Source organism: Tiliqua scincoides, chromosome 9, assembly GCF_035046505.1.
Source record: "Tiliqua scincoides isolate rTilSci1 chromosome 9, rTilSci1.hap2, whole genome shotgun sequence".
Taxonomy (NCBI): Eukaryota; Metazoa; Chordata; class Lepidosauria; order Squamata; family Scincidae; genus Tiliqua; species Tiliqua scincoides.
Genome location: NC_089829.1, coordinates 38,540,740 through 38,567,135, shown reverse-complemented (window position 1 = coordinate 38,567,135; position 26,396 = coordinate 38,540,740). Strand labels below are relative to the sequence as shown.

The window sequence follows — 26,396 nt, the reverse complement described above, 5'->3', positions numbered from 1 at the left end:
GTCATAGGTCTGATGGGTAGATGTGCGCAGGTTGGTGCCAAAAATAACAGTATCATAGCAAGTTGGAGTTGGAAGGTATCTTGAAGGTAATCTAGTTCACCCCCTGCTCAGCACAGACGGCTACTTGTGGCTGTCCACACACCTTGAAAACTTGGAAAGCCCCCAACTGCACAAGGCAGGCAGCTCAGACGGTGAGGAAATTCTTTCTCATGCATAGCCTAACTCTACTCCTCTGTAGTTTTAAGCCACTGTTTCTAGTCTTGTCCTCAGGAACAAGGAACAAGGAACTGCTCCTTCTATCATGTGACAGCCCTTCAAATATCTGAGGATAGCTATCGTGTCTCCCTAGGCTTCACTAGGGTGAACAGATGACATGCCAGTTTGACTATGCCCCCAACTGAGTGTTGAAACACACTTCTAGATTTCTGAACAGGTGTGGTTTTTATTTATTTAATTTTAATGTTATTTAAGAGATTTATACCCTGCCTTTCCACCCCACTTAAGGGCCCTTCTTTTTACAATCAAAAAGAAATTTGACATACTACTTCACGTATAGTAATAAATTGCAAAGAAATAGCAAAAGTTGATGACAGAAAAGCAATAAAACGCATTCATAAAAATACATCTTTTACCAACAATAAGATAATTATACTATCAAACAGCATTATCCATGGAATGAAATCCTATCATCCTATTACAGTTTTACAAATCTGTTTAAACTGGAAGACAAGCAGTGTAATCACAACTCATTACTAATATATTTACAGTTATCCCACAACAGAAAATCTTCCGTTGTCCTCTGTCCTGCCCCCCACCCCATAAGGCTGAGATTATCACCCCAGGCAGAAGATTGGAGGGGAGGGCTTTCTCACTTCTACCTTCTCACTCTCACCCAGTAGACCAGTAGGGCTCAGCCTCCTCTGCTGCCATTCCTCCTGCTTCCTGGATTTAAAAATGAAGAGGAGAATGGAAAAAAAGAGAAAGTGTGGAAGGCAGGAGAGTTGAGGCTAGGGCATCAGAAACACTGTAGCACAGGGGTGCCCAAATCCTGGCCAGGGGGCCATTTGCAGCCCTTGGGGACCCCCAATCCAGCCTGCGGGGAGCCCCCAGTCTCCAGTGAGTCTCTGGCCCTCCAGAGACTTGCTGGAACCCAAGCTAGCCTGATGTGACTACTCTCAGCGCAAGGACTGACTGTTTGACCTCTCGTGCAAGTTGTGGACCGAGACTTCCCTCCACTGCTTGCTGTTTCACGTCTGTGAAGCAGCAGCGACAGCAAGGGAAAAGCCAGCCTTGCTCTGCGCAAGGTCTTTGATAGGCCTTGAGCTATCGAGAGACCTTCATTCATATGTTCATCTCTAATATATTCATTTATGTAAATTTATTCAAATTTTCAATGTGAATTAATTATTTTCCCCCGGCCCCCAACACAGTGTCATAGAGATGATGTGGCCCTCCTGCCAAAACGTTTGGGCACCCCTGCAAGTCTAGTACACAATTCTTCTCTGCTCCACACTTTATTTCCTCCCTGATATACTTTCTTGTTTTGAGAGTAGGTAGCAGGAGAGCAGAAGGAACTGCAGAAGTGGCACCTGGCAAGTTGCTGAAAAATGGGGTGGTCTTTGGCATGTCAGGGTGCTGTGTGGGAAGCAGCATCTGGCACACCTTCTCATCTACCAGCCTTACTTTTTGTTGAAAAGTGGCATATGAATATTCTTCATATTCTTAATATGTAGGGCTCTGTCGGCAAGCATTTTGCAAGCTCTGCAGCTAGAGGTGACGACACCACAGCTGCACCAATGGACCCCGCCATGCCTGCAATTTACCTGGCCCAGGTAAACTGGTGGTGGGATCAGGGGAGGGTGGCATGGCGGAGGGCGGAGGCATCAGGGTAGCATGAAGGAGGCAGGAGGGGTGTGTACATATGTGGTGCCTATGACCTGTGCCAGTATCCTATCCCCCTCCTTGCCTTCCAACGTTCCCCCTTTCCATCTTTGGACTTGCATCCGCTCAACAGTGGCATAGATCTGAGAAGACCCATGGCAATCAGGAGGCTTACCCAAAGGTAAGGCAACATATTTTTCCTTACCTTACCCAAGCCTCCTCATCCCTCCCCCCACTGGATACAGTGCACACCTTTTTGGCAGGGCTTCAGGGAGGGGGGGGGGTGGAAGGATAGGATTGGACTCTCATTCTATCAACTTCATGGGAGCAGCTCCTGTATTATGTTCCTAAGCCAGCAAGCCATTCTATATCTTTATTATAATCCTCAGAAGACAAGTATCATATTAAAGTCAGTGAAGGCCTTAGAAGAAACATTTAGGTGGCTGATTTTATATTTTAAATAAGAGTTTGTGTAATATGCCATTGGGGAACTTAAGGCTCAACTGAGCTTTCATTTTTTTTAAGGTAATCACTCCCCCCATATGGTGGCTATATGCAGCAACTGTTACCCTGCACATGCCCGATCTCGTCTGATCTTGGAAGCTAAGCAGGGTTAGGCCTGGTTAGTACTTGGATGGGAGACCGCCTGGGAATACCGGTGGTGTAGGCTTATACTATAGTCTTTCGAGACTGAAGGTTGCCAACCATTGCTCTTATTTAAAAAGTTTGTTTGGCTGAACCAATGGCATAGCTGGAGGTGGTGCAAAGCATTAAGTTTTGCAGAAGCCTCAGCACAGCATGCAAGGGGCCCCTCCCCTTTGGGAGGGAGAGCAAAATAGAGGCATTTGCCTGCATCCAAAGCGGAGGGGCCCCTTGCACTCTATGGTGAGGCTCCCTGCAAAACTTAGTGCTTTGCACACCCCCTAGCTACGCCACTGGGCTGGACAATGCCATTGGGGCATCTTATCTATAGACCAAATGAGATGCTCGGAAAATCTGTAGATGCAGGTGCATCTGCCAGCGCGCTACGTAGCACACTCTCAGAGTACCTTTTATGACTGCTGCTGACTGCATGGAGGCCCACTGGCTTGCTCCCTAGCACCTAGCATTCAGAGGTATACTATTCCTGAATCTGGAAGTTCTTTTCAGGTATTATGTCTAACAGCCATAGACAGACCTCCAAAATCCAAATAAAATGTCATTTTAGGAGGTTATTTTTCTCCCTTTTATCACAGGATTCATCATGCTAAGGGAAAAAAATCTCCAATGACTAAGCCTTGAACGCAAGGTCATTTTGATTATAACCTTTCAACCTATGTCCATCCTTTTACACTCTTCCCTATGTCAGTGACTGACAGCAAATTAAAGCCTCATATTCCCCCTCCCCACCTTTGCTATAATATTCTCTTTCCTTCCTAGTACTTTCCTTAGTGTTTCCAGCAGAGGATGACTATAAATCTTCATGAAGTTTGCCATGATTAGTTTCTTTTGGAGCAGAGCCAAAGGATCAGTCTTTTTCCAGTACAGTTTTTACGTGCGGCTTCAATCAAGAATTCATTTATTAATCCTTCTAATCGGGCCTGGATTAAGTGGCTCCAGTGTCTGAATGGCAACACGGAAGTTGGCACCTTTTGATAGTCTTCCCAATGAAAATCATTAATGCCAAAAAAAGAGCGAGGTTTTCCACTTTCCACTTTCTGCTGGGGGGGGAGGGGCTCATGCACAACCATATTAGCATATGCTCACTTGCAGTGGTGTAGCTAGAGGGGGTGTCAAATACTAAGTTTTGCAGGTGCTTAAATGTGCTGTGCAAGCTCCCCCTTCAGAGCCATTCTGGGCAGTGGGAGCAAAACTGAGGTGGAATGCCTGGCTCCGAAGGGGAGGGGATGTTTGCATTCAGCCGCCTGCAAAACTTAGTACTCTGCACCCCCTCTAGCTACACCGCTACTCACATGTTTGTCTGTGTTATGCTCTGTGCCGGGTTGCTGGCTGTCCTAGGGCAAAGCCTTGCACAGGGTCGCTGTACAACCCCTCATGCTCTGTAATGGCGCATGGGGTGCTACCATTGCAACTGCTACTGAGGATTCAGCAGTCACCTTGGCAAATGTACTTCTGGTGCAAGACCATGCATGTTGACTCAGAAGGAAGGCCCACTGTGTTCAATGGGACTTCCTACCCACTGGTAGCATCCCCTACCCACTCAGAGCATGCAGCACTGGTAAGGGAATGCATGCTGCATAATATGGGTGGGGGCACCAGACAACCCAGGAAGGGTAAATAAAATAAATTTTTCACTTACCTCTACATAGGTCACCTGGACTCTAATGAGTCCCCTTGGACTCACACTAGCACTTTTACTGTTGTAAGTCTGAGGAAATTCCTGGGGGCAGTTCTGGGTCAGAAATGGGGGTTAGGATCTCAGTATGCATGACTGCTGTTGAGATCTTTCACCTCCCATCCCCTCCTTGGCCCAGCCTGCTCCCTGTCCCCATCTGCCCACAGTCCTTCCCCACAGTCCTTCCCAATCCCCCATCCAGTTCAATCATCATGATACCTAATACAAATTTATTTCAGCCTTTCTTAAGTATATTGTTTTTTACTCCCTTTAAAAACTTTAAAAAAAATCCTTAAACATACCAATAAAAAGTTCTGGTTTTATTTGTATACTGACTTTTAGAATTATCGATATGTCTCAGCATCATCAGGCCTTTCCATGAGGACATGAAGGGCACTGTAGTCTTTGATGGCTCCACATCAGACCCCTTTGACATCTGAAGCGGAGTGAAGCAGGGCTGTGTTCTTGCTCCGCCCTTGTTTGGGATTTTCTTTGCTGTCCTGCTGAAGTAGGCCTTTGAAACTGCAACAGATGGCATCTATCTCCAGACCAGATCAGACGGAAAGCTCTTCAGCCCCTCCAGACTGAGAGCAAAGTCCAAAGTCCAGCTGAAATGTTTGCATGACTTCCTCTTTGTCGACGATGCAGCTGTCACTGCCCACTCTGCCAAAGATCTTCAGCAGCTCATGGATCGTTTTAGCAAGGCCTGCCAAGATTTTGGACTGACAATCAGCCTGAAGAAAACACAGGTCATGGTTCAGGATGTGGACACACCTCCCTGCATTACAATCTCTGCGCTTGAACTGGAGGTTGTCCATGACTTTGTGTACCTTGGCTCAGCAATCTCCAACACTCTTTCTCTCGATACCAAGCTAAACAAACACATCGGTAAAGCAGCTACCACATTTTCCAGACTGACAAAGAAAGTCTGGTCCAGCAAGAAGCTGACGGAACATACCAAGATCCAGGTCTACAGAGCTTGCGTCTTGAGTACGCTTCTGTACTTCAGTGAGTCATGGACTCTTCGCTTACAACAGGAGAGGAAACTGAACGCTTTCCACATGCGCTGCCATCCTCAGTATCACCTGGCAGGACAAAGTTCCAAGCAACACAGTCCTGGAAGGAGCTGGAATCCCTAGCATGTATGCACTGCTGAAACAGACAGAGCCTGAGTTGGCTTGGTCATGTCATGAGAATGGGCGATGGCCGGATCCCAAAGGATCTCCTCTATGAAGAACTCGTGCAGGGAAAGCGCCCTACAGGTAGACCACAGCTGCGATACAAGGACATCTGCAAGAGGAATCTGAAGGCCTTAGGATTGGACCTCAACAGGTGGGAAACTCTGGCCTCTGAGCGGCCCGCTTGGAGGCAGGCTGTGCAGCATGGCCTTTCCCAGTTTGAAGAGACACTTGGCCAACAGTCTGAGGATAAGAGGCAAAGAAGGAAGGCCCACAGCCAGGGAGACAGACCAGGGTCAGACTGCACTTGCTCCCGTTGTGGAAGGGATTGTCACTCCCAAATTGGCCTCTTCAGCCCCACTAGACGCTGTTCCATAACCACTTTTCAGAGCACAATACCATAGTCTCCCGAGACTGAAGGATGCCAATGATGATATATACACAGCATATATATATATATATATATATATATATATATATATATATATATATATATATATATATATATATATATATATATATATATCGGAGGCAGCGCATGTGGAAAGCGCTCAGTTTCCTCTCCTGTTGTGGGCGAAGAGTCCATGACTCGCTGCAGTACAGAAGTGTACTCAGGACGCAAGCTCTGTAGACCTGGATCTTGGTATGTTCCGTCAGCTTCTTGTTGGACCAGACTCTCTTTGTGAGTCTGGAAAACGTGGTAGCTGCTTTACCGATGCGCCTGTTTAGCTCGGCATCGAGAGAATGAGTGTCGGAGATCGTTGAGCCAAGGTACACAAAGTCATGGACAACCTCCAGTTCATGCTCAGAGATTGTAATGCAGGGAGGTGAGTCCACATCCTGAACCATGACCTGTGTTTTCTTCAGGCTGATTGTCAGTCCAAAATCTTGGCAGGCCTTGCTAAAACGATCCATGAGCTGCTGGAGATCTTTGGCAGAGTGGGTAGTGACAGCTGCATCGTCGGCATCACCTGGCAGGACAAAGTTCCAAACAACACAGTCCTGGAACGTGCTGGAATCCCTAGCATGTATTCACTGCTGAAACAGAGACGCCTGCGTTGGCTTGGTCATGTCGTGAGAATGGATGATGGCCGGATCCCAAAGGATCTCCTCTATGGAGAACTCGTGCAAGGAAAGCGCCCTACAGGTAGACCACAGCTGCGATACAAGGACATCTGCAAGAGGGATCTGAAGGCCTTAGGGATGGACCTCAACAAGTGGGAAACCCTGGCCTCTGAGCGGCCCGCTTGGAGGCAGGCTGTGCAGCATGGCCTTTCCCAGTTTGAAGAGACACTTTGCCAACAGTCTGAGGCTAAGAGGCAAAGAAGGAAGGCCCATAGCCAGGGAGACAGACCAGGGACAGACTGCACTTGCTCCCGGTGTGGAAGGGATTGTCACTCCCGGATTGGCCTTTTCAGCCACACTAGACGCTGTGCCAGAACCACCTTTCAGAGCGCGATACCATAGTCTTTCGAGACTGAAGGTTGCCAATACAAATATATATATATATATATATATATATATATATATATATATATATATATATATATATATATATATCCCAATACTTTCTTTCTTTATCACAAGTCCACCATTTATGATAAAAGGAACCATCATGTTCCCTACATTTCCAACATCTACTTGACAAATGTTCGTACTTTTTTGCTAATCTCAATGAAGTCATATACCACCTATTAATCATTTTATAAAAAGGTTCCTATTCAATGTAAATTTCATTCTTTTAGACCAGTGGTTCCCAAACTTATTAGCACCAGGACCCACTTTTTTAAAATGACACTCTGTTGGGACCCACCTAGGTTTAGCAGACTTTTAAAAAAAAGATCTAGAAAGAAGTTATTTATTTATTAGTAATCATAACCAGAAAAAGAGCCTCAAGCATTTATATCCCTATATTTACACATGCTTACAAACTGCAGGCTCTTTGCAGGGTAAATAGCAGCTGCAGTACTGATTTTTGAATAGCCTCAGGGCTTGAGGCAATTAGTTATCTGATCTTTCCATCACCCTTTGGAAACCCACCAAGAATCAGATTGCACCTACCTGTGGGTCCCAACCCACAGTTTGGGAACCACTGTAAACCATAATTTTACCTGTTGTTCCATTAAATTATCATGCCCCACATTTTTGACCCATTGAATAATACATTCTTTAATTTGTTCATCTTGTGTCTCATATTTCAACAACAGTTTATACATTTTGGCCATCTCATGGCCTTCTTCTTTACACAAACGTATCTCCAAGAACAATTTGAAACTTACTTTCAACAGGACAGGCATCAAAATTCTGGGGGGGGGGGGGGAATTCCCTGAAACTGAAGGAAAATGTAAAGATTCCTCCTGTAAAGAAACATCTCAGATTTTTCAAGGGACCAAACAAATTTCTATTGAACTGACATTCCTCAAAGGGTTTCACTACATAGCATGTTTTGTCACCCCATTTTCACACAAAGTGACATTTGAAGTGAATTCCAGAGGTTCCTTTCAATGTAAAGCAAATTTGAGACTTTTTCAAAGGAAGTGAATTCAGTTTCTATAAGACAAATGAAATCCCTTAGGGTTATTTTCAGCTGTTGTGATTTCTGATGCATGGGATCACATGGTTAACAAACCATATTAGGCTAGTCAATGTTAGGGCAACCCAGCAGAGCTCACAGACAGCCATGCATTTTGGGAGGGTGTAGCTGAGTTTATTCATGCACACTAAACAATACAAACGACTATCGCAATAAGCTTTAAAAGGTAGTCAGTATCCAACTTACTCCTGTAGCAATGTGCCCAGCTCTATTTTAAGTCCTCACTTTCTTTTTTTGTTTCATTTAGGCTGCAACCGTAGACACAGTTCCCAAAAGCCATGATGGTTTTGTGCCACCCCCTGATTTCAGAAGTAGGCTACCTCAGAATGCCAGGCGCAAGGGAATGCACCGGAATGCAGGTCTCTTGTTGTCTCATGTGCTCCCTGAGGCATCTGGTGGGCCACTGTGAGATACAGAAAGCTGGACTAGATGAGTCTTTGGCCTGATCCGGTGGGGCTCTTCTTAAAAGGAAGCCCTATTGGATATACTGAGACTTACAACCCAATCCTATCCCCAGTGGCACCAAGGGGTGCAGCAGCACCAAAATGGCTACCACCAAGGCTGCCGGAGGTCTCTGGAGGTCTCCAGGCCCTGCAATGGAGCTTCTCAAATCTGGCCAGCTATTTTGCCGGTACAGAATTGAGAGCCACCATGTCAGGCTTTGCAGCACAACAGAGAGGATAAGATACTATCCCACTCCCCTCCTGCCCTGGTTCACCCCCGTACACTGACCTCCCCCACCCTGTAACACCTCCCACCACCCCAAGGTCCTCACTGCCACCCAGAGTTTTTATCATGCTCGAAGAAGCACCTGGTGCTGGCATGGTGCTGGTGCCCCTTACACTCCAGGTGCTGTGGATGTGCCTTATGGCACGTTTGCAACATCCAGCACCAGTGCTGGAGTCCCTAGGACTGGACTCTTAGTCTGAGTAAACACATCCGGGATTTGCACTGCCAGTAACACTTATTTGCGTTTCATGGTCATTAACAAGAGAAAGAGAAATGCTACAGGAGCATATTTAAAACTGAGAAAAGGTGGGGAGGGGAAGGTTTTAAATTTTAATAGAGAAAATGGTTGGTCGTAAATATTGTGACTACCAGGGAAAATGAACCGTGGCTTGATTGCCCGAGAAGAATAGCAATTAGGAGCGATTGTTGAATTTGGTTTGCATGTGTGGGGTGTGTAGGTAAATACACTGATGCTAATGGTTTTATAATAGTCTTATTAATTCCCACAAATAGTTAATGTTTCCCCCCCCCCCCCCGTTTTAAGATAAACTCCATATCTTTAGAGTAATTTATGCATCCCGCTTTTACCTAATTCCAGTCGAAGGGATATGAACACAATCATTTTGCACAAATGTTCTCTAAGGAGAGTGCGCGGGGAATGAAGCAAAGGCAGGGCTCCCTACAGCTTTATTCATACCGGAGCAGCCCATTCATTCCTTATTAATTTAATGGAGTACAACTGAGCAGCCTTAGCTGCCTCGGCTTATGAGTGTTTCACAAATGGGGCTTTTTGCCTGTAATCACTTAATCCTACTGGCTAGGACTCATAAATTGAATAAAGGAGTGAACTAGGTTTTAATTAAGTCTCAGGAATGAAAAGAGAAACCGCAGCCTCTTAAGAACACTGCAGTAAAAGAGTGTTTATCCTTACCCCCAAACGATGTCAGCCAACCCCAAGTTGGTGGGGGCAGAAGGTAGGAGGATGCAACTCAAGAACCCGGAGGTGGTGGTGATAACAGAGGTGGTTTCTCCCTCTGTTTAATTAACAAAAAAAAAAATGTTTTTCCTTCTCATTTGAGCAAAGTAAAGCATAAGTGGAAGAAAATGAACAAATGGCATGGAAAAAAATAAGTGAAGGGATGGTTTTCTATAGTTTAGTTTTGTTTATTGCACTGTTTAGCTAGGAACCGCTGCTTTTGTCTTTGAGAGAGTAGCAGTATGTTTGCAATAGCCCAACCAATTTTTTATGGCTGCAAACTGGACTATGTACTATGTTTTCTGCAGGAGCACAGGGGGGAAAACAACACTCTCAGAGAGAGAGAGAGAGAGAGAGAGAGAGAGAGAGAGAGAGAGAGAGAGAGAGAGAGAGAGAGAATTCTTCTCCATGAGAATCTTGGCACTCTTTTTTGTTTGCTTGTTTGTTTTTTAAAAGCCAAGTTTCTAGTTCTTGGGACTGTAAAAAATAAGCTTTTAAGCACGTGGAATTTCCTGTTCCAACCTCAAAATACAATGACAGGCTGGATAAGATTTCTGCCTTTGGAGACAGGACTTGTGTGTGTAAACTTAGAGGTGACCCCCTCAAACATCTTTCCCTCTCCCAAACTGGTGGTGCAGGGACAGCAAGAAAGTTTCTGTCTCTCTCACTCTCTCTCCACTCTCCCTTCATCAGGACACCTCCTATGTTGCAGTAGTGGCATTCCAGGCAGTGGCATAGCTAATGAACGTGTAGCCCAGTTCGGAACTCAAAATGATGCCCTAGAAGTGATGTCACAACTGGAACTGACGTCACATCCGGGCTTTTTAAAAAGTGCAAATTGGGGAAAACCTGCCTGCTCCATAATAATACCTTAATGGTTCCATACAGTATCATGATAACATCTCATTGGCTCTCAGAAGAATCAGTCTCATAGGTCAGTTTTGAATTAACGAAATCCACTTTTTGTTCCTTAAGACAGTTGTGTTTTTGTTTTCTGGTTAATTGGCCATACCTTTTGATAAAATGTAGATATTCTGATGTGGTTTGTTTCATTGCATTCTGCATTAAATTATCTTTCCAATGATATATAACATGATGGTATTATTCATACATACCAAGATTTTCACAATTTTGCTCACTAGTGTCAAGCTCAGCTTGTTGCCCCTAAAGCCTGTTGCCCAGTGCAACTGCTACCCCCTGCACCCCCTTAGCTACGCCACTGATTCCAGGTGCAAAGATCCTGGGAAATGTCATTCTCCAGGGCTACTTGTTCCTCAGTTGCTGCTGTTGCTGCATTCTAGTGCCTGGCTGGAGATGCAAGGAAGGAATGAGAGTGAAACTGACTTTCCGACTAACCCAAGGTAATTTTGGGAGAAGGAAAACGAGTGGTAAGGAGAGATAATGGGAGCAGCTGAATGGAAACAGCGGGGGAGACACAAAGTTCATGATGACAAATACGGAGCTATGTCCAAATTTGGACCTTTTTGGAAAAAGTGAGGGTGGTGTCAGGTAAAGCACTGGCCAGGTAAAGCACTGGATGAAGTTGCATACCCATCAGACGCCCCACCCCAGAAGGACCAAACCCTGAATCCTCCGTATTGGTTACAGTGGTAGTGTCCATTGTGCTACCAGGGTCAGTGGATGCCATGGGTATTTACTGCATACTGTTGCCCTACAATAGTGGCTTCCAGCTGGGCTCATGGCACCCCTGAAGCCTCTTCTTCCTGGCTCAGTCAGGCATCACCATCTTAGATCTCATGATATAAGATCCAAGATGGCGATGCCCAAATCTCACGAGATCCGAGATGGTAGCCCCTGGGAAAGCTGGTAAGAGAGGCAACCAGGGACATCCCACAGAACCTCTGTGAGTGCACCAGGTCTCCAGAAATCTGTGCCCCCCCCCCAATGGATTTCTGGCTCTATATACATACACAACTTAAATAAATACACCAAATACAGTTGTGTATCAGACATTGCACAAGGTGGCTCATCTACGCAAGTTTTGAATTGCCTGAGCTCCACTCACTGAACAGAAGTTATTTCCCAGGGACAACTGGGACTTCAACTGAGACTTTCCTGACCAGAGACTGGAACCTTGCTTGGTTAGATACTGGGAGTAGGTGTGCTCAGAGCCCTCAGCTGTCCTAGAATGGGATCAGAGTCGACATTTGCATGAGTACGTATTATCGCCAGAGGCCAAAGTAGGGATTTTAGAGATATACCACTTTTGGGGAACATCCCACACTAGGAATATGCAGAACTCCCCTCCCCAAGTTTCTTTCTCAAGAAACATGTCTGGGGGTCTCCTGAAAATTCTCAGATGTTTTGCCTTGGCTCAAACCCTGAACTTTGTTTTGAATTTCAGTCTCACTCAGTGCTGGTGCCTGCCCTCATATAAATACCAGGAGGCTTGTTTCGAGGAATACAGGAAGCTGCTTTATATGGAATCAGATCATTGGTCTGTCCAGCTCAGTGTCACAAGCACTGATTGACAGCTGTTATCCAGGCTTTAAGACTGGGGTCTTTCTCTGCCCTAACTGGAGATGGTGGGGTTGAACTGGGAACCTTTTGCTTGTCAACACAATCCTATGCATGTCTACTCAGAAATAAGTTTCATTGCGTTCAGTGGGGCTTACTCCCAGGAAAGTGTGCAAAGGATTGCAGCCTGTGTTTTATCACTCGCCTACAGTCCATTGCTATGTGTTCTAGTATTCTATACAGGCTTTTTGCTTTTGCCTGGTCAACAGAGCAATGCCTTTTTCCTGCAGCATTTCCAATTCCAGATCCTGGCCCCAACCCCTAGCAACTGGCAGACACTCCTAAAAGATTCAGGGACACTCACCCAGAACTCCAGCTTCCCTTGTTCGCATAAGGACCGATTGAACATTTGCCAATCCCGAGCATGCAAGAAGACAAATGCATCATCTTTTCCAGTGTTTTCTTGGAATACTTATGCAAAGAACCATATTCCATTTGTAAATTCTAGATTTGACCAAATAAAAGATACCACATCTCAGTGAAATAATGTGCAACGATATTACCCTGCAAGACGTCTTTTGCATAAAAGAGCCCATGATGTTAAGAGACCTTAATAAAAAAAGGCCATGCTTGTGCTAGATTGCTCATGGATAACGATAGCAGCGCTGGCTGATAGGAAAAGGCATTGATTTAACAACAAGTAATTTTGAAAAGAGGTTTTGCTCCAGTGATTTCACATTCTGGGTTTGCTTTTGTGACTGTGGGTGAAGGCAAGCAGATGGGATGCCTTAGAATTATTCTCATTCATTTGGAGAACCTAGGGGTAAGATTAGCTTCAATTTGTTTGGCAGAGTTTGACCCGTCCCCTATTAAAGTAAATGAACCACGCACAAAAAAAGTCTTGCACGCCAGTAACTAGGAGAAAATGGGTCATAATGAGCAAAATAAAAAAGGCAATTGTTCCCACTAGCAGAAGTTGGATCGTTAACGGTTCATGTTATGAGTGGACATCAGGACAGAGGTTTTTACAGGCAGAGGTAGTGATGCGTGCATTACACAAGCACATGATGTGCTTGGGAGTGAATAGGGGGGGTGGAATAACTATTCAGAGAGTACAGGCTCTGCAAGAATAAGGTCCCTGGCATCTCCAGTTTAAAAGGATCTGAGCTAGCAGTGGTGAGAAAGGCCTCTGCCAATTAGAGGGGATGATACTGGTAAAGGTAGACAAGCCCATGTGGTTGATCGAGGCATGTTCCCAGGCAGCGGATTGAAGGGGAAGTATTTGTCTGCCCTCCTCTTCCCACAGCTCTGACACTTGCTTAAGAACATAAGAACAGCCCCGCTGGATCAGGCCATAGGTCCATCTAGTCTAGCTTCCTGTCTCTCACAGTGGCCCACCAAATGCCCCAGGGAGCACACAAGACAACAAGAGATCTGCATCCTGGTGTCCTCCCCTGCATCTGGCATTCTGACATTGCTTCCTAGAGTTGAAAAGGAAGAGGGGAATAGAGTGGAAGAGGACTTGTGGAGGAAAGGAGAACCACGGGCTAGCGTGTCTCCCATGCTCTTGCCCACTGCTATTCTTTTCTCCACACTTCTTCTTCCTTTGTTTGCCAATCTCAAAGATTGGCCTGAAGTCTCTAGGAATCAGCAAACAAAACCAATCCTGAAGATTTTCTCAAGTCCTCCTTGGCTTAATGGCATTCCATTATGATGGGAGCAAAATGCAGTGATCTCCAGGAATAGCATCAGTCAGAATGGGCAACCATACCTCTTTCACTCCATTCCATTCTGCCTTTTGTAATCTCAGGAATGGGGGGGGGGGCTGCAGAGATTATGCCTGGCTTCCTGCTGTGTAAGGGGGTGAGTATTTGGCATGCCACTTCAGGAGCTAGGAGGTATGGGTTGGCACTGAAGTTGGATCATTGGTCTGACTCAGTGCCTCATACATTTTCATAAGAGCAGAAATTGAGCCTGAAAACTACTACTACTACTACTACTACTAGTAGTAGTAGTAGTAGTAGTAGTAGTAGTAGTAACTTTATTGTCATTGTGCTACAGCACAACGAAATTTATGTACCTTTGAGATACAAGCATAAATATATACTACAATTCCAACAATCACACTCTACACACTCATCCACACATTCTATACATCATGCATCATAATATAAAAACAGTATAACAGACCATAATGCCCAGGAGCATGGTAACAACTATATCACCCTATTCAATGTAATTATGGCTGTGGGATAAAAACCGTTCAGGAATCGTGAGGTGCTGCTCTAATAGTTCTGTATCATCTACCCAAAGGCAACAATTCAAAGAACTTATGAGCAGGATGGGAGGGGTCTCTGAGAATACTATGTGACTTCTGTAGACAGCGAGATGTGTAGATGTCCTCCAAAGCTGGTAGATGAAGGTTGATGATGTGCTGCGCGATCTTAATAATTCTCTGCAGAGCTTTTTTTGTCCCCTGCAGAGCAATTTCTGTACCACACCAAGATATCATAGGTTAGGACACTCTCAATGGTGCAACGATAGTAAGACAGAAGCAGCTGCTGTGACAAACAAAACTATATTGCTTAGTTGCTGTTGTGGCCCAGGCCATCCGTTTCCTGGACATTATTGTTTGTTTTCCTTGTTGTTGCTCCTTCCTGAATGAGTCACATGTACAATCCCACCCAAAACAGCTACAAAGGTATTCAGAATCTTGTCCGACAGCTCAATCATGCCTAAATCCCCCGTGTGGTGATGCAGCAGCACCAGGGCTAAGAAGAGGAAGCAGTTTGCGAGGCTTGTGCAGAGCAGTGGTCTGTGCAGTTTTCACTGTTAATCTGTGGTTTCAGGTAGCAAGAGGGACAGTCTCCCATGGATGCAGGGGGATGACTATAAAAACAAGAACTTTCACTTTGTCATGGTGGTTACTGACAAAGTTTCAAGCAAAATCCTGTTACTGGCAAAAGAAGTGCCCTTTGAAATGTTGCAGCGTTCTCTGCAAAAAAGAACATTGGTTTCACTCTTAGCTGCGCGATAGATGAGGACTGAACCTGCTTCTTGATCTTCTCTACATGGTGCTGTGAGCAGCTGCATTGAACAACCCAAAGACTGCTGTAATCATGAGCCCGTTACAAAAAATATTTCACTGTATTCTGGATCCAAGCAAAATATTTGCACATTCTTGGAGTCATGGGGGGATCTCATAGAAGTCATCCTATGACTCTAAAACAAAACTATATGGAAACAGTGCTGAGATTCCCTGTTTAAATTCTCAGCTCTGCTCCGCTGGATCCAGAACCCCATGTCGAACCTCCTGGCCCGACATGGGTTAGGTTTACTCTGCATCGGCTATTTAGCCGGTGCAGACTTGAGTTGACCCCCTTGCAGGGCCTTCTTCTTTACCTGGGTGAAGGGGATGGATGTCCCCTGAGGAACTGTTGGTGACTGCCTGGTGGTCACTGGATGCAGTGGCAGCCGTTTCGGCGATGCTGTTCCTCTGGTTGCTGGGCCAGATCAGGACTGGGCTGTCCAACACTATGCTACCCTAGCTCTATGCCACCAATGCTTTATATATGAATCCAAAAAGTACCGTTAAATTACAGACAAAATAGGAAATACCTCTCTTTGGTGCACCAGTTCTTAAACATTTCCAAGAGTATCTTTTAACATAATTTTACAGAGCAGTATAGGAAAGGAACCCAGAAGTATGTATTATCACCGTAGCTGGCTAACTTAAACTCATCTCCTGTTATTATAAGAAATAGGATTTACCAGTCTGGAGTTATATTCAATCACATTCTTTCCCTTTTTAATGAAATGTCATTATTCCAATACATATCCTTTTTCCCCCATAACCCACTTCCCCTGTGCTCCCGCCCCCAAACCTTCTATATTTCATTTCCCGCAGTTATGTGATATTATTGCCAGATATTTTTCCCCCTTCCACAGCTATTGATTTAGGTGTATATGGTTATTACAATGCAAAATAAAACAGTTTGCCTATCCATTCTACCTTGTACTGTTGAACATTAACTTAATTTGTTTCAAATCTGCATTCGATTTGGCAAGGAAACCATTTATCTTTATGAAGAAAGCCCTCATAAAGAAGAGACTTTAGACGATCGCTGCTTTAAAAATTTAATAGCCGTGTGTCTTATACACTAGAAAAATGAATTAAACCTTCAAATATTATATATCTCAATGTAACCTTTTTGCATTTCACCCCATGTTTAATTTATTGTAGGAAGCCTCCCCACCCTACCCTGCCATGGAAAGGAAATCTCACTCTATTCAAGAGGACTGTTTTTTTTTACAGATTCCATGAATAAAAAGTCAATGAACAATTTTCTCAGAAGTTTTATAAAGAAGTTGTATTTGGATTTCTGATTGGATACTGATCAAAAATGGGGATCTCTTAAGAGCAACAGCTAAGTTTGACTTCCCAAGCTAGTGATGTACCTACAGTGTGCTTCTAGGCGCTTTTCCTTTTGCTTTTATCCCATTGATTTACTGTTTTTGGGAACCAGAAAGGCTGCTTCTAAATCATTTGAATAAATCAATAGTTCTCGAACTTTTCAGCCCAGGACTCACTTTTTTAGAATGACAATCCGTTGGGACTTATCGGAAGTGATGTCATTAAACCGGAAGCGATGTCATGGCCAGAAATAACATCATCAAGCACGAAAAATTTTTTAATGAACCTAAACTGCACTCCTAGAACACTTACCCAGGTGTAAGCCCCATTGACCACCATTGTTAAAAGCATATACATTGTAGCCTGTTAAAAGTACAGATCTCCCCAAATGCAGTCACATACTATATTGGCATCAAGTCTAATGTATTCAAAATAAAATATTGAAATGAATGGGGGTCCGCCTGAAATTGGCTCACGACCCACCTAGTGGATCCCAACCCACAGTTTGAGAAACAGTGGAATAAATCAATAATTACCATTTCACAGGGCTGCTGAGAATGGGCTTTAGGGCCTAGGTTAAAATGCCCGATTCCCTGCCCCCCTCCCCCCAACGCACTTGGATATGCATTGAAAGTGGATTAAAGCTGTAGTGGAAACACAGCCCTGGATAGGCTGAGATTGAGGCACCCTAAATTATGTTGTAAAGAAGTTGTTTTGTACTGTACAGTTTGTTTTGTCATATCCCAGGCCCCAGAGATTTTGCCCCCCCCCCGCTTCCCCTCTCCTCAGGCCTGCCATTCCAAACTTGGAACGGACAAGATCCTACTACCACCACACTTTGAAAACCTTTGCAGTGTCAAAAAGGTCTAATTCCTTCTGGATCAGGCCCTTCCTACAGCACCTTGTGGAATTTTAAATCTTCCCTTTCTTTTTCTTTTGATCATGCACGTGCAGACACTTTGTTATCTGCCATTCTTCACGTGGGGATTATTTAGATGCAAATCCATCCCACATAATATAAATTGCTCTTCTCTCCAAATGCAATCGATTTCAAAAGCATGCAAGCAAAAACGAAAGCACTTCAGAATCTTTGCAAGTGTCCATGACAAGACTTTAAGTGATCCTGAGCTATTTTCCTAGCTGTCAAATTGCCAGACAATTTCTCTGCCTTAAGCTCCTGCTTGAGTGGCCTGACCGTTGCTTGCTTTTTCGGACACATGTGAAGAAATAAATGTCATTACAAACCAGATGTAATCGCCATCACTTTCCTCTGAATGCGGTGACCAGATGCTTGCATGGTTTTGATCACCATGCATGCAGACGGCTGGAATTCTTTGCAGGAAAGTAAGAAATAAAAGGGGGGAAAAGAAGAGTGGAAATAAATGTTATATCTGTGAAAACACAACATTTAAATGCAGCATCTGACTTTCCAAATACCCTACCAGAAAAAAAAACCTCCGCAAAACCATTTAACAAAAACAGCAGGGAAAGAATGTGCTTTACCACGATACTCCATGAAGGATTATGAAAATAGAGGTCATTGCAGGCAAGAGAATTGCAAATACAACTTGAAAAGCTTCTCACATTTGTAAATACATTGAGAAGAATTTATTCCTCTCTGGTTTTGCTACCACAGGATATTTACAGGCTTCTCAAGGAAAGGGAAAAGTGAGAACAAAAAAACAAACAAACCTCTCCATCATATTTATTACACCCCATGCAGCAGAACTTGCTGATCTCTAGTTGCCTCACACAACTCGGCTTCAAGAAATGGAATTTCTTAGATTCCAGCAACATATGAGCAAAGACCCAGTGGGCGCTGAACTCATCCTTCAAGGTAGTGCAATAGCATCACAACTGGGGTGTGGCTGAAGCGGGTTGCACTGGGTGACACCCTCAGAAGGGGCTGACACCACACCACCCAAGCCTTCATTCGGTGATCTTTGGCCTGCTCTGGGCCTGGCAATCATGGTTTTGCTGCCTGCTGGCAAGAACACAAAATAACTGGGCCTGGAACAAGCTGAAGATTACGGAATGGAGGTGGGCTTATCACATGTGTAGTGCAATCCTATCTTGCGCTGTAGAGGTTTGCGCTGTATCCAGCTCAAGATAGGGTGGCTCAGTCGAAGGTAAGGGGAAACTCTTCCCCTTACTCCCAGGTAAACCACTGCGGCCCCTATGGGTCTGCTTGGATTTGCGCCACCTCCTGAGGTGGCACAAGTACAAGGAAAGCAGAAGCTGCTCCACACTGATCAGGGAATAGGGTTGGGATCTGGCATAACTGCTGGGTCCCAGTCCATCCTCCTGCTTCCCACCCACCCCAGGACGACCCTCCACCCACCCTCCGCTTGCCCTCCCCCTGCCCCAGAACTTATCTTGGGTAAATAATTTCACAGTCCTGGCGCTAACACCAAAAAGGCCCTTTCTCTGGTTCCTGAATTTGTGAGAAGAACAGGTCAGAGGGCTGGACCTGAGATGACCTAAGGATTCAGGAGGACCTTATGGGCAAATGTGGTCCTTTAAGTAGTGTGGTCCTAAAATGCTGCCATTACAGTTCCCATCAGCATCTCCTTTCCTTCCAACCCAAACAGACAAGATCAAATGGTGTGCCAGCAACATGAAGGGCAGCCCAGTCCTAAGCTGCGCTGGTGCAGCCAGGCCACATGGCCCTCACTACATCCAATGCAGTGTAGGAGCAGGCAGCAGGTCTCTTCCAGGTAAGGGGATATTTTTCCCCTCACCCCAAGTAACGCTTCAGCCAACCCTATGGTTCTTCTCGGATTCATGTCAGCTATATCACCAGCACAAATCCAGGAAGCCCATGTAGGGCTGCCTGGCCTTGGAGTGGGAGTTAGGATACTGCAGAAGAGACCTCTGCCACTCTCCCCCTTGCTACCAGACCCAATCCTCCCCATTCTGTCCTCCCCTGCCCCAAAATGCCCCTCCCGACTCCAACCACTCTCTCCCTATCCTCCCTTGCCCCCACACTGCCCAGCACAAAAGTACCTCTGCTGGTCAGCACGGGGTTGGGATTCACGCAGGCCCAGCTGCTCGCTGAGTTGGGGGAAAAATGTGTCTTATGGAACTTTTGTGGCACTCTGAGTCGTTGCCAGGATGGCCATGCCAGCTCAAGTTAGTTAGGACTGTGCTGTTGATTTTGAATGGTGAGAAGTTGGCCTTCTAAAGCTGGGACCTCGAAATCTGGCAACACTACCTAATGCTCTTGTAGTTTTGGAACCAAGTCTGTCTGTCCTATTCTTGTCAAGTTCAAGTGAACATTTACTGTTTGTATAACTTTCCAGTCCTGCTTTTAAACAGGAACTGGGGTTCAATGCCAGCTGCTTTGCTGTAGTTTTATCTGCCATTTTTAGTAGTTGGGTAGTGTTCTTATTTTATCTGCATTGTTTATTTTTTAATTGTTATGGTTATCTGCCTTTAGGCTTCAGTGATAACATTCGGTATCCGCTTTCTGATAAATGCTAGATTAAGAAATGGTTGTACTTGACTGACTGACTTCTGTATCAGAGGGATCAAGAACTATTTTAGCAGAATGCGGAAAAGACAGAACGCTGCTTGTTGCCTTGATGTAAGAGGCAAACACAAGGCACTTGTCTTACTGGAATTCTCACTGAAGTGTGAAGAGACTGATGGATGAGATCCTCTCTCTGCACATGCAAATCCCTCATGGGCCTTCTATACAGCACACACATATATTGGCTGATGGCCAAGAGAGCTCTGTCTAGTGTGTTGAAGACTGGAATGCCAGAAAAGCTGCTTCCTGAGCTGGCAAAGGTGTAGAAGAGGGCAACCAAAATAGTTGGGGGTTGGACCTCCTTTTTTATAAGGAAAAAGCTACAGTGATTGGAGTTTTTTAGTTTAGAAAAAAGGCAACTGAGAGGGAACTAGACTGAGGTTTACACAACTGCAGCGGGCCCTCCTTATCCAAGGACTTGACATTTGCAGTTTTGAGCAACCACAGATGTTGAGCGTGCACCTCAGAGGGTCTCAGAGAAGCCACTTCTGGTTTGCACCAGAGACTTCAGGTCATGTCTGGAGGTGTCCTGAGGTGCAGGGAGGCTGTAGACAGCCACTCCGCTCCTGAGAATTCCTCCCAGACACAATTAAAAGCCATTTCTGGTCATATTCAGAGGCATGAGGAGGCCATGTGTGGAATGTGACTGGCAGTAACTGATGTGAACCAGAGTTGGCTTCTGGTCGTGTCTGGGACGCCTTCTCAAGAGACTGGGAGGTCTTCTCAAGAGACTGGGAGGTTGGTGTGGCCTCCTGAGGGCCAGGCGTGGCCTCCAGGTGAGCAATTGTTGTGCCATGCTGACCTCCACAGATTCCTGTATCAGTGGATTTCAGTATCCAAGGGGGTCCTGGAATGGATCCTCCGCAGATACCGAAGGCCTACCGTATGGAGACAGTGGATAGGAGGTATTCCACTCTAACAACAACAAAACCAGGAGACATCCAGTGATACTGACTGGGAGTTCTTGGGCTTTGTAAAAGAAGTTCTAATCACATAGCGCAGCAACTGTTACCCTGCACATGCCTGATCTCGTCTGATCTTGGAAGCTAAGCAAGGTCAGGCCTGGTTAGTACTTGGATGGGAGACTGCCTGGAACTACTGGGTGTTGTAGGCTTATACCATAGTCTTTTGAGACTGAAGGTTGCCAACCAATCACACAGCTCACAATGAATCCATGAAATTCATTATCTCAAGATGTGGTGATGGACACTAGCTTAAATGGCTTTAAAGGGAGTTTGGGCAAATTAATGAAGGGCAGGTCTCCCAATGGTTACTTGTTATGATGACTTCATGTTACCATCATGTTCAGCCATACTCTGAACACCAGTTGTAGGGGAGCAGCAGTGGGAACTTGATATGCCTTCCTCTCTTGCTTTTGAGCATTCCAGAGGCAGCTGGTAGGTCACAGGATGCTGGACTAAATGAGCATTTCAGCCAATTCAGCAGGAATATTCTGACGTACCAAGAAAAGCCACCCTCATCAAGACAGTCTTCTTCCCACCTCTAGTAAGTTGCATGGATTTTGAGTCATGGTAATAACAGTCTCAGTCATTGGGTGATATCTGAACTAGTTACTGCTGAGACCAGAATTTGAATCTATTTTGAACCAGATTTCGGAAATGGGAGGCATGGTGGCTAAACTTTCCCATTAAGGTTTGGTGGAGTGTGTCAGCAACTCCAGTTGTGGGCCAGCTATAGTATTTTTTTTTCTAATTTAGGAAGATTTGTCCTATATTTCTTGCTCTGGTACCTATATTTCTTGCTCTGTTAAGGTGAGATGGGGAGTTGCTTCCTTACCATTGACTCATGGAGATTTATTTTCCACTTCTTCATGGACTGACTGGGCAACCCTATACATATTTACTCAGAAATAATGAGTCTCATCACATTCAGTGGAACTTACTCTCAGATACTTTGGTGTAGGAATGCAGCCTAACAGCCCAATCCTATCCACACTTTCCTGGGAGTAAGCCGCATTAACTGCAATGGGGCTTAATTCTGAGTAGACATGCATAGGACTGGGCTGTTAATGTAAAAAAAAATAAAAAATAAAGAAATGGAGTTGTAATGATGGACAATGATTAATTAATACAAACTCTGGATTAGATTCTATTTGAAAAGGAAAACAAAATCACTATGGATTATATTCATTTGCTGCCAGTTTGTAGCTCCCATGTACATTTAAATTGAGAGATTGCAATTCATAAAATAAAAAAAGGGCCCTTTGAGCTTAATGACAAGTGACAGTTTCGTTCAGTCACAATTAAAATCAGCCTGGCTTATTTCTTCCATTAGTAGCACCATATTGCCTTTAAGTTCATATAGGGTTAAGTTTGTCATCCTTGGAGATTTCCTAATGGCCCTTGTTATCTAAACTTTGATGCATAATGGTGACTGTGTGTTATGTTTTCAATGCACTTCTTCAGACGTATTAGGATGCGAAGTGAATGTGACAGCAGGAAAATATTTCTTTTCTCCTCTGAAATGCCCCATGAGGGTTTTCAACCGGCGACCTGCCTGGCCCTCAGCTTTACATTAGAGTTATTGTCCTGAGAGAAGATTCAGTTAAAGCACCCAATTCATTTCATATAGTGCTCTTCAGTTCATCCACGGTGGCAGCCGAACTTTTCCAATTTTGTTAGAGGTGCTCTCTTGGTTTAGCTCGGTGGCAAACAATTATTCCATAATCGGAGCTAAATGCTCTTGTATAAAGTGTCAGTCGACCACCGCAAACTAATTGTTTTGTTGTGCTCGATGGCTGTTATCTAGAAAATTGTTCACTGTCTGACTAAATAAAAAAGAATACGAAGAACATTCTACAAAAATACAACGGCAAGTACGTTAACATTCAAGATGCTAGTTTATGCCTGGACTTCTGGCAGCAGGGGGAGGGAGCACGGTTAGGAAACAGGCGTCATGGTATGCAGAAGACTGATCACCTTGACAAAGAGACTTGCTAGCCTGCACTGAGAAAATCGATAGCCAAGGTGTGCATAAAAGGGGAGATGGTGTCACATAGTGGCTGAAATACTGTACTAAGAAATGACTTCCCCATTGCAGATTTCACCTCTGCCAAGAACTCGCTGGGTGGCCTTAGGCAACTCATTCCCTCTTGGGCATTAAGACTTTCACATGCTGCTTTGACTTCCTCAGGGGCCTCTGGGTGGCTGAAGTAGGTGACCAATGCTCACTGAGACTGCTCGGGTCCAACCTGGTAGCTCTTACCCTTTTGCAACCTTCTTTTGAGTGTAAAACAAAAAAATTTTTTCAGCCTTTCCCCCTTTGTTTTGCAAGCTCCACTTTTGCATTTGAAATAGCACTGGAGATGGTGGCTTGCCCCGCCATGGGAGATACACTTTGCTTTCTCCTTTCTCTAATGGTCCCTTGGTTGAAGGATAAGGCAGCTGAGCAGCTAGTTCTTGTCACTGGTGTGCCTCTTCTCACTTCCACTTCTCTCTTCCTCATAAGAACATAAGAACAGCTCCACTGGATCAGGCCATAGGCCCATCTAGTCCAGCTTCCTGTATCTCACAGCGGCCCACCAAATGCCCCAGGGAGCACACCAGATAACAGATATCCTCTTCTCACTTCCTCTTCTCTCTTCCACTTCCAGGGAAGTTAGGACAACCATGTGGTCACCACAGCATAAATGGGACAAGTACTATCTGCCATACGTGGAATAGTGGTACTAATATTAATGAGTACGAAGCTCTGGTCTAAAGCCTGCATCTTCTCAGGGCTCTGGCAATGAGTCCCATGCTTAGTTACTTGGAAACATTTTCTTGAGCGAAAACCACAGAATGCTGCCATCTGCTGAAAAAGCACCCAGTTTCTTGTGAAATTGTCATTCGGTAAAAGGCCCGTGGTACATGGGTGGTGAAAAAACAAAACACCGAAACGACCAGTCGTTTTACTTCATTGCTTTGGTACAATGTGCAGGCAGATTGCTCTGACGTGCAGCAAATGAAACTGAAAAATCCAAGGCAAGCTGGTGTTTCAGATTTGTACTTAGACTATGGCTGAGAGCACCAAAAAGTCACAGGGCACCATCACCACCACTTCTGCTCATGTGAGCATTTACCCCCCACAGCAATTACATGATGAGCAGGAAGGAAAATGCGGCTGGATTCCAACAGAAACCAAGTGATGAGCAAGACAACCAGGAAAAGTAATGGCTGTTTTGAATCTATACTTGCTCATGCTCTAGAATATCAATAGGAGGGTGTGCTCCATTATAGAAACGAAATTCCGTTCATGTGAGACCAAAATACAGGTTGTTTGGTAATAACAAATTGTTGTGCTTTTTCATTTCTCAGATTGTCCCCTCCTACCCCATCACATCTGTGCAGCTTGGTAAATCAGCAAACAGAAATGCAATCAGCATTCGACCAGAACCAAAATATTTTTGCTGGCATCCAAGCATGGCATTCCCTTTTCTTTTGCCCTTTTATTCCTTTTTTTCTTTTTGGTATTACAGATTTAAAACTTACCCCCCCACCCCAAAAAAAAAAAAAAAGAAACATAAGTTTTCTAAATGGACATGAAGATCATTTGTGCTATTTAGGAGCCCAATTCTGATAGGCTTGCATCTGGCACACCTTGTCACAATTGTGCTGTAAGGCACACCTACAAGAGTGTAGGAGGTCTGGTCTAGAGGGTAGAGCCTCCGTCTGCCTGAAGATAACATCCACAAGGTCGCCAGTTCGAGGCCACCGGCACCGTGCGACCTTGAAGCAGCTGACAAGCTGAAGCCGAGCAATTCCATCTGCTCTGAGCGTGGGAGGATGGAGGCCAGAATGTGAAGCCAGATCGGAATGAAACACCTGAATGTAGTGGTTCTTGAAAGAAAGAACCTTCTTTCAAATTGTAAAAATCCCTATTTAATAAGGGATTTAATAAAGCCTGCCTATGTAAACCGCCTTGAATAAAGTCTTGAATAAAGACCAAGAAAAGGTGGTATATAAATACCTGTTGTTGTTATTATTATTATTATTATTATTATTATTATTATTATTATTATTATTATTATTATTATTACAACAGTTAGCACTGACCAGTGCCGTGCTGTGCCAGCGCAGGTCCGAGGCCAGCCAAATGCCACCCAGCACTTCAGTTGAGCACCTGGTGACAGACAGGTGTGTGGGGGAGGTGCCCAAGGCAAGGGGAGGGCGGAGCTCAGTTCTGCCAGGTCCATCACCCCGCGTTGGGTCTCCTGGCCCGACACAGGGCTGCTTTACTCTGCACCAGCGAAATAGCCAGTGCAGAGTCAAGTAGTCCCATTGCAAGGCTTCTTACCTTACCAAGGGGAAGGGAGAGAATGTCTCTTCCCCTGAGGAGACATCAGGAGCCGTTGGCAGCTTCCTGATGTTCATAAGATGCAGCTGCAGTCATTTTGGTGCTGCTGCTGCAGCCCTGGGCGCTGGACAGTTCAGGATTCGGCTGCCCATCAGGAGCCCAACTCATGGGGCCAGTTTACACAGGAATTGTTAATTAGCCTTCAATTGATTTGGACCTGCTCTTGAGTTCCAGCATCTACTACCAGCCAGCCACTGAGAGCCTTCTCAGAGTAGGGCCAGACCCAGTGCCTGAAGTTGCATGCCAATTGCTGGGCCATGCCAATTGCATGCCAGCTGCTACCTCCACTACTCCTTCTTCCTTGAGTCAGAAACAGGGAAGACGGAGCAGAGGAAAAGTGTGATGGGCTACGCTCTATCCCGCCACTCTTCTCTCCCTCATACTTCCTCTTCTGCTCCATCCATCTCTTTCTTTTCATATTCAGGAAGTGTGGGCAGGTGAAACTGGGCACCACCTTCCAGGTGTTTATGGGCCAACGCTGAATTAAACTAGAACTGGCCCCACTGCATTCAGTTCTGAATCTGATTCTGCCACAGGATCTGGTGTTGTGTTATCAACACACACAGTTGTTGAAAAGAGGGAAGAGACAAGGTCCTGCCTCTCTCAATCTAGATATTGACACAAGGGAGACAATGGAGAGGGGGTAAACAGGAGAAGCAGAGCTAATTGTGCTCACATGTTTGCCAAGGTCAGTGGCTTTGGTGTGCTCTGTTAAGTAAATAATTATTTGAAAAATACTATTAACACATTCCTTAAAAATGCAGTATTCCATTACACTTAGTTGGAACGAACGCCTAGTGTTTGGGAAACATTACACATGTTTAGAATAGCTGGCCAACTACATACTTAAGAACTCTCCAATTCAAAAGTCTTATTAAAGGGTCACCGAGAGTCATATTTAGAGAAGCTTAACCACTCCAAGAAG

At 44.9% G+C, this 26,396-nt stretch overlaps 1 pseudogene; it reads left to right on the top strand.

Annotated features, from left to right (window-relative positions):
* Nucleotides 1-2,435: 2,435 nt before the first annotated feature.
* LOC136660903 (5S ribosomal RNA) lies at nt 2,436-2,551 on the top strand (annotated as a pseudogene).
* Nucleotides 2,552-26,396: the final 23,845 nt, after the last annotated feature.